The sequence below is a fragment of the Mytilus californianus genome, unplaced genomic scaffold (genome assembly GCF_021869535.1).
Source record: "Mytilus californianus isolate M0D057914Y unplaced genomic scaffold, xbMytCali1.0.p SCAF_10, whole genome shotgun sequence".
NCBI lineage: Eukaryota > Metazoa > Mollusca > Bivalvia > Mytilida > Mytilidae > Mytilus > Mytilus californianus.
The window spans coordinates 63,637,783-63,652,638 of NW_026262582.1; the positions used below are offsets into that span (position 1 = coordinate 63,637,783).

The 14,856-nt window shown below is 30.8% G+C and overlaps 1 long non-coding RNA gene across 1 annotated transcript; it reads right to left on the reverse strand.

The window, feature by feature from the left end:
- Positions 1 to 6,807: 6,807 nt before the first annotated feature.
- Positions 6,808 to 8,158, reverse strand: LOC127718379 (uncharacterized). Its single transcript, XR_007989806.1, has 3 exons — positions 7,999 to 8,158; positions 7,418 to 7,633; positions 6,808 to 6,914 (listed from the first exon to the last, which is right to left on the reverse strand). It is a non-coding gene; the product is annotated as an uncharacterized LOC127718379 (long non-coding RNA).
- Between the last annotated feature and the right edge of the window lie 6,698 nt (positions 8,159 to 14,856).

Sequence of the window (14,856 nt, forward strand, 5' to 3'; positions counted from 1 at the left end):
TGTGCGGGATTTTTTCGCTGTGGTGAAGACCTTTTCTGGTTTTTTACTCTTTGGTCGGGTTGTTGTCTCTTTGACACATTCTCCATTTCAATTCTCTTTTTTATAAAATATGATTCATGATTAAAATCTGGTGTTTTTGTTGATTTTGTTTAGCTAGTATTTTTTTCAGTTTACATTTCTCTCTATCTTCTTTTTACACACAACATATAAAAAACTAAATCTTCATTTAATTCCAGTTACTCTTGTAAGGTATCAATTGAAGACCCTGCATTATTACTTACTTGTAGATCTTGTCTTGCTGATCATTTTTTTGTCTTAAATGTTTTTTATTATACTATTTTGTCATATAAAAGACAGACACGTGAAAATTGGTAAAAAAACATTATTTAAGGATAAAACCATCAAGAAGAAATCGACTAAGGATTTTTGCCACTTGCCTTATTTGTAGATCTTGTCTTCTTGATAATGATTGCTTTTAAAGTTTGTATCCATCTATAATAGTTTTCAAGATGATAGGCAAAATCACTAAAAGAAAATGGTAAAAATCGTCACGTAGTATGTTGAAAATGATAACAAAGTGGTTATCAAGTTTAATATTGACGATTTTCTTTTTTGCTGTTCAGGAGTTATGGTCATTGATAGTTAAGAAACGGGCATATACTGTGGCGTGTCAAAACAGCCTTTTGAACTAAATAAAGAAACCGAGTTTGCTGTCATCTTGATAGCTCGTTACTTGCCATAATATAGTTGATAATATGCCTATTTTGCCTTCTAGATATTCGTTTTTTTATTTTGTTATAAATTAGGCCGTTTGTTTTCATTACGGGCTTTTTATAGCCGACTTTTTTTATGTGAGTTTTCTCATTGTTGAAGGCCGTACGGTTACCTATAACTGCTTACATCAACTTCATTTGAACTTGAGTGGATAGTTGTCTCATTGGCAATCATACCACATCTCCTTTTTTTATATATTTTCTTAGTTGCTGCATAATGATACTTTATACGTGTATTTTATGATGTGTTACCCTCGTTTTTAGTTTGTTACCAGGATTTGTTTTCGCTTAATTGATTTATGACTATTGAACAGCGGTACACTACTGTTGCCTTGGTTTAATGCTTTGCTGGTTTGGTTCATCGATTTATATTGATTTGCACATTTTTTGCATGAATAACAATGCTACTTTTACCTAGAATGTTATATTGTGTAAATGTACTTGTTTTATCGACACGACAAAGTTATCTTTCATTGCACTATTATTTTTGGCATATTATTAAGTGTGTATTGTTGGGTTTTTATGTTTACGTTGTCATCTGAGACCTCTAATTGAGCAATCTGTATCCAAACGAGGTCCACGATAAACTCATACTGATTAATTACAGAATAAGTTTTATGTTGTGTCTCTTCTGTTACTCAGTATGTTGAGTCTTGCAATCTACAATTTATTAAGTGCATATTTAGAAAGATTTATAAATTAATTGAATTATTGTGTATGGTTTTATTTTAAACAAAATGTCACAAAATAAGTCCAATATAAATAAAGGCAACAGTAGTATACCGCTGTTCGAAACTCATAAATCGATAGAGATAAAAACGAATCCGGGTTACAAACAAAAACTGAGGGAAACGCATCAAATATAAGAGGAGAACAACGACACAACAAAAACACAACATTAAAATGTGACACACACAGAAACGAACTATAATATAACAATGGCCATTTTCCTGACTTGGTACAGGACATTTTAAGAAATAAATGATGGGTTGAACCTGGTTTTGTGGCATGCCGAACCTCCCGCTTTTATGGCAACGTCAAACACAACACCAAAACGACATCACATGACAGGACCACAATACAAATAAATGGGAGAACATATAGGACAAAAAAAACACACGTCGAATAATAGCTAACAAAAGGTACTAGGCTTAAAATTCAATACGCCAGACGTGTGTCTCGTCCAATCAAGACCAACCAGTGACGCTCAGATGAAAAAAGTTTGAAAGCCAAAACAAGTACAAAGCTGAAGAGCACCGAGGACCAAAACTTCCAAAAAGTTGCGCCTAACACGGCCAGGGTTTTCTGCCTTGGAAAAGAACATCCTATAACATGATTGATCATTTGAACTACATGAGCTAATAAATATTTTTTTTACAATTTTTGGATACTGTTTAAACATGATGGTAATCTATACATTAAAATACAGTTTAGTATATGATAATTCAAGAACATTACATGCACAAATTATTTTTGTTAACAACAGCTTTATAGTTACAATTATATGACGTTGTATTGTACTATACAATATAAAATACTCATTATATATTTAATAAAAAAATGTCGCATTCCAAAACAAACTAGAAAGTGATGAATAATAACAAACAATATCTTGTTATGGTATGTTAAAAATGAGGTCAATGTACAGAAATCATAAAACAGCTAAGAAGTGATGCAACAATAACTTGTACAGAGAACTAACGTGAAAACGAAACAAGCAATCTACACAATTTTTCCCTTTGAGTAATGTTCACAACCCTTTAAAAAAGGTTTCTAAGAATGATATATAACAAAGGCAAATTGTACATAAACAAACGTGCAAACAAAGCAAGTAACATTACACGATCTTTTCCTTCGAGTAATATTAACACCTTTAAAAAAGTTTGTTTAGAACAATATATACAAACATTTAATTTAAAAAAAAAACATTAATCAAATACAACGTATATCACAACTGTGTAATTATTTGTCTTGGAGAAAGGCTATAACTTTGACTTTGCAACCTCGTTTTTTTTATGATAAAAATCCTGCCAAAATTATGTGACGCTTATGACATTGTTGGTTCGATAATGTGTTCATTAATATTCATATTCAATCTATACTGCACATGTGTGAATATAGTCCAGATCAGAAAACGATCAATAGAAAGCATTCATTTCCATTCTCTATTTTATTTACACATATCAACAATCATGTTTTAATTTGAAGTTTGCACAGGTATATATCATGATTGACAAATTAATTGATACGTCAATTTTAATGTTGATTTAATTAAATTCATTAACTTTTTTAAATAGTTTTCAATAGTTTTATATGGAAGGATTAAATTGTCCCCACAGCACAGTACTATGTTACTAATACAATGGAATTGCATAATCTATTATGCATTAATTTTATTCATTTTCCTATTTAAGTTTTTTAGTTACAACACTCATCATAATTGTACTTGATAAGTTGCTTTCTCTAATTGAGCAATTTCTTAATCGACCAACAGGACGTCAAAACTTGTCAAAAGTTAATATTAAATTGTGAAATATAATATTTCTTCGGAAGAACCGTATACATGATAATTTATTAAGTTCTAAGATTATTGTTAGTGGAATTGTAATTAGAGCCTGGTATTCAATTCCTCAATATTATGTAGACAAAATATGCATTGTACAGTCATGTACAAATACATAAACATAATCTGCCGTACGTTGTAGTTGACATTAATTTTGGTGCAATCTAACAATGTCGATCAGTTTCCTATACTTTCTGAAAGGAAGATATTAAAAATACATATGCTTTTTCCTTTGATTAAACATTTTAAATTACTGATATTGGTAATAATAACCTACTACATGTTTAACACGTTAACACGCGATCAGTCCCGGTTTTGATTAGGTTTGTGTAGTTCAGTCTTTAGTTTTCCATGTTGTGTTTTGTGTACTGTTGAGTGTCTTTTAGTTTTTTATTTTTGATATGACATTATAAGTTTGTTTTCGAGTTTTAATTTGGGATCCCCTAAGTGAATATTCGTATGTTTTTAACGTGAAGGATGCACATTATGATGGAACAAAATATTTGACTTGCAGTTAACTATTATAATAATAGCTTCATGACATCTTTTTTTTAACTGTGTTCTTACTTGCCTTCTCACATGTCATGACAATAGAAAGAAATTTAAAAAGTTCAAAATAATTTTGTTTAAATAATTTTGAACTTCTCGCAGGTTTGACAAAACTTTAAATACACTTAGAATAGACCCAACAATTAGGGCTATATCCAATACATGGTTATGCCATGCTGTTGAAATTCATATCAAAATAGCATTTATTAAATATCCGGATAGAATGACATGTATGCGTGAATGGCATTAATTATTTGTGTTAGAAGTTACTATTTATTTCTAGAAATGTTGTCATACATAGAATTACTTTAAAAATAATTAAATACTCCTTTTCTTGAAAAATACTGGAAATAGTCGTAAAACAAAACAAAACTATTTTGCCTAGCTCATAAAACTTACTACGTCTCTTCCTTGTCTTCTATTCGTAGATTACTAAACAGAACTTCCCAACATGCTTCTCTCAATTCTTTAATCTCCTTTTGCGGTTTCAATATATGTATAAAAATGAAAAACAAAGTATGATTATCCAAAACATTGCTTAAATTTAACAGAAAAATGGGCACAGAATAATTAATGTGTGTGTACACATGTTAGGTGACAATTTGGAATTATTCACGACTTTCGTACATATAAGTATGGCGCGAATGTATTTACTGCATGTAATACTCACTTACAAATATGAATAAAAAAAAATACGACCGTTAAAATAATCCTTTAACGTCAAAATATGATTACTATAGTATTATTTGTTGATAAAATCACGAACAATATTTAACTCAATCTATTACATTGATCGGACATTTTCATACGTTTAATTTAGTGAAATATAGTGTAGTTGGAGTGCTGTCTTATAAATTCATATCAGTCATTTCAATATTACCAACATTTTATGGTAAGGAAGTGTTTGCGCATTTTATGCAAGTGATAAAACAAAATAAATAAAACATATCTGAAATATATTGCAAACATTTTCAGTTTGTGATAAAAAGTTTATAATCTATTAATACCATGAGTTCAATCATTAAAAATAGACCCTTTAATGAATTCATTACTTATTGATAATATCATTTCTTTTGTTTAATTTATTAGAGTGATATAACATATGTATAGTTTGATAAAAAAAGACATCAAAGTAACAAGTTATTCGAAAAGAATTTCACACACTTAACTTGTATCTAGACTATTTAACAACATCAGAAAATTTTAATGCAATTTTCAAAATAAAAAAAGGTATAAATAAGCATAATTATATAACTCATGAGCATACATCGTTGGAATTAGTAAATAATTATAATACACATTAGAAAAGCTTAAAAGCGTCGGTTAGTACATAATGTAAATGTAAGTCATGTAAAGTATCCAATAACCAACATGCTAAAAAGATACAGAATTTCATCGCTAAAATTTTTAAATGTTCTTTATACAAATATGTATCAATTAAGGATAATTGTTTTTACATTATAAACATTTGCTAGATGAATATACATTTCATCTTTTAACAGCACACAACAACAACTACCATTTATACTACTATGATAGCACTAATACAACTAATTCTGTTATAACATAATAATAGGAATGGCACCTAAAGAAAATATTATATTGAAACAGAAAATAACAGATTGATAGATGAAACATCCTCAAATACATCTGATATACTAGTAATTTGTCGGTGTCTGTCTTTTCCCTATTTTATGTTCATTTAACACACTGAGTTTGAGTTAACAATTTATAGAATGATTAATATAGTTTATTGGCTTAATTGCTGATATATTCTTACCTCCTTGTTTAAAAAATAACACTCCAAAGATCTGTATTGGTTCTGTGTGCACAACAGCTGGGATTTGTCCTAAAGATTTGTGTACTTTGAGAATTTCATAAGTATTTGTGTAAAAGACGTAATCACCCATGATACTAATTTCCCGGTTATCGGTGATTGAATAGGTGCTAGTCACTGTTTTGACATCCGACCCATTATACAAAGCCGATTTCAAGTCACCTGTGTCATATTCCATCCAATAAACTCGTTTGTCAACAAAATCTGGAATAATAACTAAATAACAAACATTAACTATCAAAGAAGTCACCTGTTTGGAAAAGAATCACATTTACTGCAGTCTTCCAAATTGTGTTTTAATGTTAATTTTCAAGATTTGTCCGTTTTGTAAAAAAGTTACCATAAACATTGACTTTTACGCGTGCATACTTTTTTGCGAGTCTAGATCTAATTAGTCTTAAACTTTTGAATTAATCATCAGCGACTTCCAATTGTATCCAATTAATGTCCAACATAGTTGATATTTTTTAGACATTCGAAAGGTAAGATTAAAATATTATGTGCGACATATTCATCTTCATATTTTAAATCTACGTTGTCGTACAATTCGTATTTTAATTTATCAAACAATGTAAAAAATTATACTGTCGTCTGAAAACCACAAGAAAAGGAGTTACTGTACAAAGAATAAAAAGAGACAATATAAAAAAAAAATCAATTTTATAATAATCATAAAACAACAATTACATAAAGATACATCGATCTCAGACCAAAATATCGATCCCCGACACATATCCACCGGGATTTAATTAAGCCTTACCAAGCTAAGCAAGAGTTGTGTCCCTTGGTCTGTCATACTTCCGGTATTCGTTTGAGTCAAACTATGGGTATCTTGAAATATTTCTCTGGTCCGACTGACTTCGAGATAACGAGAGTCGGCTGTATATAATATTTTAACCAAAGAGTCTATATATGGCTTATAAATCGGAGTAAATTTCATACAGCAAATTTCTGGTAATTACTTTAATATCTGTTAGGTCATATTCACTACATACTTTCAGTTGATATATTTTTTACTTTTTTCATAACACAGATACAATAGGTTACACTTACCAATTCATTAAACTTCTCTATAGATAACATACCTATTTCTACCGGCCATGCTGTCAGTTGTATTACTACCTGTTTTTCTTTTCCTTCAAATGTCATCCTGTGTAATGCATTACTGCCTAATTGACTATAGTAGATCCATCTAATGATGTTGTTAAAAGTAAACATTGAAAAATATCTTTAATATTTCCTCTTATTGAATTTCGAAAAAACACTTGTATCAAATAATAAAGCCTTTGGCTGATACAAGAGACACAAAAAGTTGACACAAAAGCACTTGTTTTTCCTTCGAAGAAACAAGAAATATTTCAGCCCTTAATAAAATCAGAGGATTTGCATATATTACCCTCTAAACAATGTGGGTAAATAGTTACATATTCTTGTGCTTTAGGCACATAAACTGGATGAACTCATCCTTTAAAATTACAACGCTGTAATAACGGACTAGAACCTGTCGCATACTGCAATCGACATGGTTACATTTTGAAATTCAAAACTCAAATGAATTTCAACAGCTAGTGTAAAAAATATTATCATATAATTTTTAAATATCATCAATGCAATCCAACGAACACTTTCTACCAATAAAAAAAAGACAGTCAAATAACAAACATTCAAGAACATAGAGTAACTAATATAACAAACCTATTATGTGTGTCTAATGTAAGTGCAAATGGAAAGGTTTCATTAACAATGGTGGTTAAATCGGATCCATCTGAATTACATCTCAATATTATTCCTAAAGTTGTATATTCTGTCCAGTATAGATGACTGTTCCCTGAGTCAAATGCTACGTCAAATGGATTGTTTGCAGAGACCACAATTTCAAAATTTACATTTTGGTCATTTGGATAAGGGAATCTGAGAAGTGAGAGAATTATTATTATTAGGCAAATATATAAATTTCTTCGATCATGTTACAGTAAATGTTGTTGTTCCTTATTAATGCAGGTTTTGTTATTTATTTATTTTGTTTTTAACTATCTATGATAATACTGCTCTATGTTTAGAAGTGTTATACTGAGATATAAAGTAGAGCATTTTTTTCAATAATCACATCTCTATCTGCTGTTGTAGTTAACACAATTATTTTTAATCATCTTTTGTGTATGTTTTGTTCAGTGAAATATGTAACATGCAATACATTTTTTGTTTTATAAAATCAAATGTCAAGATAATGCGATTCATAAAACAAATATTAATCAATAGTTAAATATTGATGGTACCTAACTATGGAATTTTCATGATATTTTGAAGCATACACATATCGTCCTTTCACATCGTAAGCTATAGAATATGATGTTGACGTTGTATTAGCTAGGTCTTTCACGACTCCTATATCCAGATATATCTCTTTTACATTATATGTAGTGAAGAACAACAGTTTTTCTTGTCTACCTGCAATGACACTCTTTCAGGATGATTTCATATCAATATACCCAGTAAATTGCAACATGGAGTAATAAAACAAACTATAGAATATATACGAGAGTCAGTAAAAATGTACACACACGGTCAATTACACTTTAAAACATATGTTGACACACAACATACTATAACATGAATAAGTGTAAATAAGATAAACCAAATATCCATTAGAACTTTCATTGTAATTTCACGAAATACAAACAAAAAAATATAAACAAAACAAATCTCAATTCGTAAAAGCTATTTAAGAATGTTAAACACACAGCTGCACTTGATGACAATTGTACACCCTTAAACAGATTTCGCTATCATATATGGATTGAAAATATTAATTGTGGAACAAAATATTTTTTTAAATTATAGGAAAATCATTATATACTATAATGATGATTGCAGCTGATTAATGATTCCAATTACAATTATCCCAAGCGTAGAATTAAATCAAACCTAAAAACTAACGGTCTGATTTATGACAGAAAAAAAAGAAACCAGATACCACACACAGCAACAACGAGAAGCACTGAATTACAGGCCCCTGATTTTGGACAGACACTTACAGAATCTTGTGCGGTTAAATATGTTTGTGAGCGTTCAACCCTTCCCTTAACTTGGCCCATTGTGTACCACCATACATAAGAAAAAAACTGTCAAAAACAGTCGGAAATTCATTGACTCATCAAATCGGCATAAAACAACTAACGAAAGCTCAAACAAATCTACCGAACGGAAAACAACTGACTTGTTACATGCATTTCCTTATGAAGAAAATTGTGATTAAACCTAGTGTTATAGCTAGCTAAACCTCTCACTTGTATGACAGTTGCATAGAATTCCATTATATTGACAAAAATGTGTGAGCAAAACAAATAGACATAATAGGTAAAAACGTCAAAAATTATGGTACAGCAGTCAACATTGTAATATAATCTTAATCACTATAAAACAAAGAAACACAAAATGGCATATAGACAAAATTCATTAGCAAAACTGAAAGACAAGAACTCAAAATTGACCATAACACAACGGCGGGATGTATAAGTACCGATCCGGGTCATAAGTATATAATCAAAAACGGATAAACAGTAAAAATCAGCAAGGTCATTGGCCTTTGATTGTGCACACATCTATAGTACAAGGATAATTATTGTGTAAGCTGAAACATGCCTAGGCGTAGACAAACCGAAATTAATTATGAACGCTCAGAGCGGAGCCGGAATAACCACAAGTACATGTAATGAAATTGGCCATGGGTATGAGAACTCATCAAAGATAACAGTCTTTCAATAGTGCGTTTCGTGTACAAAATCATAACAAACTTATCTTAATTAACACGCCAGATACGCGTTCCGTCTACATCAGATCTATTAGTAGCGCTTGAATCAACTTAGTTCAATCTAATGCAAAGTTTAAGATAATTATATACCAAAAATTAAGAAATGGTTTCTACGGATAAGGCAATCTAAAACCTTAGAATTTAAAGTAATTTTAAACAGATTTTATTTAATAATAAATTTACAAAAAAGGATATATCAATCATTATGATATTTTATGTCAACACACAAGTGTGGAGTACTTGGTTGGTTATACCCTCGGGAACGAAAAAACTCTAGCAGTGGTTTCAACATAGTAGTTCTGAGAACGCATGAAAGGTACCATTACCCGGACTTTAATGTGTGACGCCAGAAGTGTATTTCGTCTATATCAGAGTGTTCAGTGGCGCTTCAATCAAACCAGTTGGAAGGACGAATCAAATACAAAGTTGCAGAAAAATAGAAATTCCAAAATACTGCGAAGCCAATAAATGCCTTGTGGTAGACGAACCTTGTATTTCGAGTAATTTAACATTGTAAAAACAGTAAATGTAAAAAGAAAGAACATATCAAAATATTTCATGTCAACACAAAAATGCATGCTACTGGACTTGTGATTCCGCCGGAGACAAAACGTCCAACAGCAGTGGAGTAGACACCATGGAAAACCGTCAAAACGACCGAACAACACAAAAACGATTTTGAAAATATTCAACCAAATTGAGTTTATATCGCGCCATCGTTGAGCAGATGAATTTGCTCGAAAACAGCAAATAAAAAGCATTTTTGGAATATTCACTGGTTTATATACAAGATAAAAGATTCTGTTTCTGAGGACACAAATGCCCCCGCACAAGCTTTTTGCAAGCTAAAAAAATGCATAACTCTGAAACAGTGAATGACTCACTGCCCCAATTCCAACCCTGTTTGCGTGCTGTAGTTGTAAGCATTGTGTATGCGTTTCATAAAATTTGCATGAGGCAAACTTTAGTTAAGATGCGGAAACAAAAATATTGCAATTTAAAGGTAAAAAGGGTTATAAATCTAGAATGGCAGGTGACCCACTGCCTAAATTCGAACTTTGTCTTCGACCTATGGTTCTCAGCATTGTGTACGAGATACATAAAATTTGGATGAGGAAAATAGTATTTAGAGTGCAGTAACGAAAATTGTACGGACGGAAGAACGGACAGAGGAACAGGCGGTCAGTAACGGCGGGGATATACAAACATAGCAATGAAAAGGAAATGCTGTTGAAGGTATACATTCCTTTGAGTGTTAGAAAGCATAGAAGTAACAATATTGTATATAAAGTGTATACATCACCGAACTGTTCTAAATCGTCTTACAAAGATAAAAGAGGAACGAAGATTCCAAAGGGAATACTAAAGTTAATAAATGTTTAAAATGTCTGAGGTGAATGGTATATTGGTTTAAGTGCATTCATATATTATAAAAATCTTGTTATATGTCGATGTGTAATGCTAGGATGGTTCACAAGCTCCTCCAATATCGGAAATAATCGCTAATGTCATGGTAGACAACGTCTCCAAATCCATCAATGAAAGGTGCCATGTTGGAGGTGGAGATTTTGTCCAGAGAAATAAGTCAAAAGAAAAGCACATACGCTGGACACACTAGTTTCAGACAAATTATTGATTTTTGCACTTGCAGTTAAAAAGCGTCTCAATTACATTGTTTTCAAATTGATTTTAATCTTTCAAATGCATTTATGAGCCTTTAATTTCCCAACTCTGTTTGCAATTTAATTCAAATCAAAACCAAAAACTGTAAATTGTGGACCAAAATCACCGTTCTACCAAGGCTTAAATTAATTATAATCATTTGCCGAGCATAGTTTTTGTTATAATATAAAACATATTCAATTATTAAAACTGATATCAGTTGCCTTCATATCAAAGGCAGATTTTGCATGATATAACGAAATGTAAAAAACCATCAGGTTTAAAAAAAAAATACAATCGCTTTCTTGTTCAGTCTCCTGGTATTGTGCCAAATCGTTTAAACTTTCATTTTTAAGGATCATAACAAAGAAAAACGGATGGGTTTTAGTTGACATTACCATTTAAACTCAACTACACAATTTAATATACTAATGTGTCTTTTTTTAAAAGACATAAACAGTTTGGATTTTTCAATGGTTTCTATATGAAAGTACAGTACTATCAAATTAGGCTGTTGCTAAAAATAGATACGATTTTTAAAATCCTTTTTAAGTATAGGATAAAGATGTTATGAGAACATTTTTCTAGTAATGACTGTTATTTGGACGATTTTCTGAATGTTGCATGGTTTTCTGGTGTATTAGGTCTGAATAACAAAGAATTTAATTCTATATAACTCGTATAAAACCCAGCATTTGCACACAGTTATGAACACATGATGTGATACATTCAAAGAAAAAAACAATGAATAGTTCGAAATCCACTAACATTGGTGTATGTTGGCGTTTGGAAAAAAACACCCGAAGTACCGTTGATGTAGCTCAGATTGTTAATCGATAAAAACAAACATTTGTTTATGATCAAAATCGCATTAACAATTTTAAATCTTTTTCTTTTAAATGCTTGAAAAGTTTTTGTTTGTTTGTTTGTTTGTTCGTTATCATCTATATCGTAGATCAACAGAGCATAACAGAAAGTAAGTGTGCAATATTTATCACTTATATACTTTTGACGAGGTCAATACGCTATAAATGGATCTGTTCAGATTATATTGACCGAGAACGATCCCATTTAATCTAACAGGTCCATATATAACGTATATATAACATATATATATATATATATATATATATATATATATATATATATATAACTCGTCTAAACATCAGCCCAACAATGTTAGATCTGTAAATTTGCTTTCGCAAATTTTTTGTTCTTCCCTCGCCGGGATTCGAACTCATGCTACTGAGATATCGTGACACCAAATCGCCTGCACTGTATCCGACGCGCTAGACCACTCGACCACCTAGGCTTCACAAAAATAAAGCTTTCGGTGGCCGGGTGTTACCTTTCCTCGTCAGCTTTAATCTAGCGTTGTAATACAGTACATGATATATAAGGCATGGAGATGGAATTGTTACAGATCAGCTGAAATATCTATTGTAAAGGATCCTACAAATTAATGCAAGATACAGTCACAGAAATAATTATATTTATAAGTACGTCTGAACCAGTGACAACTCTACAACAGATTTATCCATCGGAGCACCAGCAGTGATGGTGATACATGGCTTATATATTTATATAAATTGTACTTACCATACATACAACAAACTGTGTTAATTAATAAATGGATGTACAGCCAATGGTGATTTGACCTCATTTTGTTTCAATGTTGACTGTGGTTTTGATGAACACAAAATCCTTAAACACTATAAAAGTTAACAAAAATAATTTATTTATTATTACATACGACTTATCTTTCTGTGCTGTTAACTAGTTCTCATTCTTCTATTAACGAACCTGCTTTTACATGTTTGTTATAAAGCATATGAAAACATTGGAATTGACTATTTTTGTAGGGTCAAAAACTGTTTTGGTGTAATGGATAAATAACGTGCTCTTGATGGTCCGCTCAATCGGGTTGACAGTTTTAATATTTCGATTCTGTACACTACTTTGCCACACATTTTTATCAAACAAAATGTTCTTTTATTTGATTAAATGGTCGTTTGAAAAATCTGGTTGTAGATGTATTTGCTGCAACTCATTCTAATACTTTTCTGTAAGAAAAATAGAGAAACAGACTAGATCTAGTTACTGGAACTGCGATTAAATGCTTTTCATAGTTTGTTCTAATGTTGTGCTGTAACACCACTGTCCCAGTTTGATGGGAGGGTTTGGCGCGAGCAAACATGATTAATTCCGCCGAATTCTTTTTGCGCCTGTCCAAAGGGAGGAGCCTGTAGTTCAGTGGTTGTCGTTGGTACATGTCTGTTTTATTTGTTTTTCATGATTTGTTTTGAAATAAATTAGACCGTTTTCTCATTTGAAATGATTCATATTTTTCATGTCAAGGCCTTTTATAGCCGACTATACGGTATGGGCTTTTTATTGTTGAAGGCCGTAGGGTTGCCTATTATTGATTACACTCACATCATTTGAACTTTGATGGATAGTTGTCTCGTTGGCAATCATACTACAGCTCATCATTTTCAAAGATTGAAAAGGGACGACAAGTACTAAAGGTGATAGTGGATGTTGTTGAGTAATTTTTGCAGTTTGTCTTTCAATTCGTTTAAAAAAATCCCATTATAACAGTCAACAACTGTGGCATTTTATTTTATATTGAAAAGTGTGATCAAAATAGGCAAACTAGGAAAAAAATGTAGAGTTCAAAAGTTCATCCAACTGTCTATAGTATTATTGTTAGCAAGTGCAACAAACTAATTATTGTATGAAATCTAGTCGTCAGAATTATGAACAAGATAGACATTACATAAAATTTGTTTCAAGTTACCCGTAAAATCCAGAAGTGTTCTTATGACTGTATTTTTTGTAAATTGATTGTTTAATTTTCTACAAATTTTCATATTCAAATGATAAAATGAACTTTAGAATTGCATTATCATTCTTTTAAATTTTACTATAAAACATAAATGTGCCAATGAGACAGCTCTTCATCCAAGTCACAATGTATAAAAAAAATTAACAATTTACAAAGATGAATGAATAGAAAACAACATTAAAAAACTTATATATTGACAACGTATGAAGAGCACACTTGAACTTACCTATGCAGTGCAATAGTTTCTTGTAACACAAAGCGAGAGTAATCCTTGTGTAACTTTCTATTTTATTTTATGTCCAAAATATCCAAGAAAGTTGACAAATAATTCAATAACATTTATATTAAGCTATTTAAATGTCACTCTTTGCAAATCCTTTAAATGTTTACAATAGTCTTTGTTCCTTTCATATTTTAAAGTTTAATGAATAAAACGAAACAAATTTTGTGAATTTTAGCTGAAGTAAATTAAAAGTACAATGATCGCAAAATTACCTATGTACCTGTCTTTGTATGAATCATGCTAAGGGTGATTCATGACATGTCACAAAAGTAATTTGTTTTCCCTATATCATAGGAACACAGGTAAATGAGTAAAATTCTGTCTTTATTTTCCACGTATAATGTGCGTTGTCATAATAGAATAACAAAACATTTTGCCTGAATAGGTGAAAAAAGTAGTTTTTGAAAATTAAAAATAAGGAAATTTAAAGTCCCATGGAAATAAAAGTAAATCAATACAAACAATACGGGTTTTTTCTTTGTTAGCAAACAAAACACCACACGTTTCAAAAATGTTAAAATTTATAATTT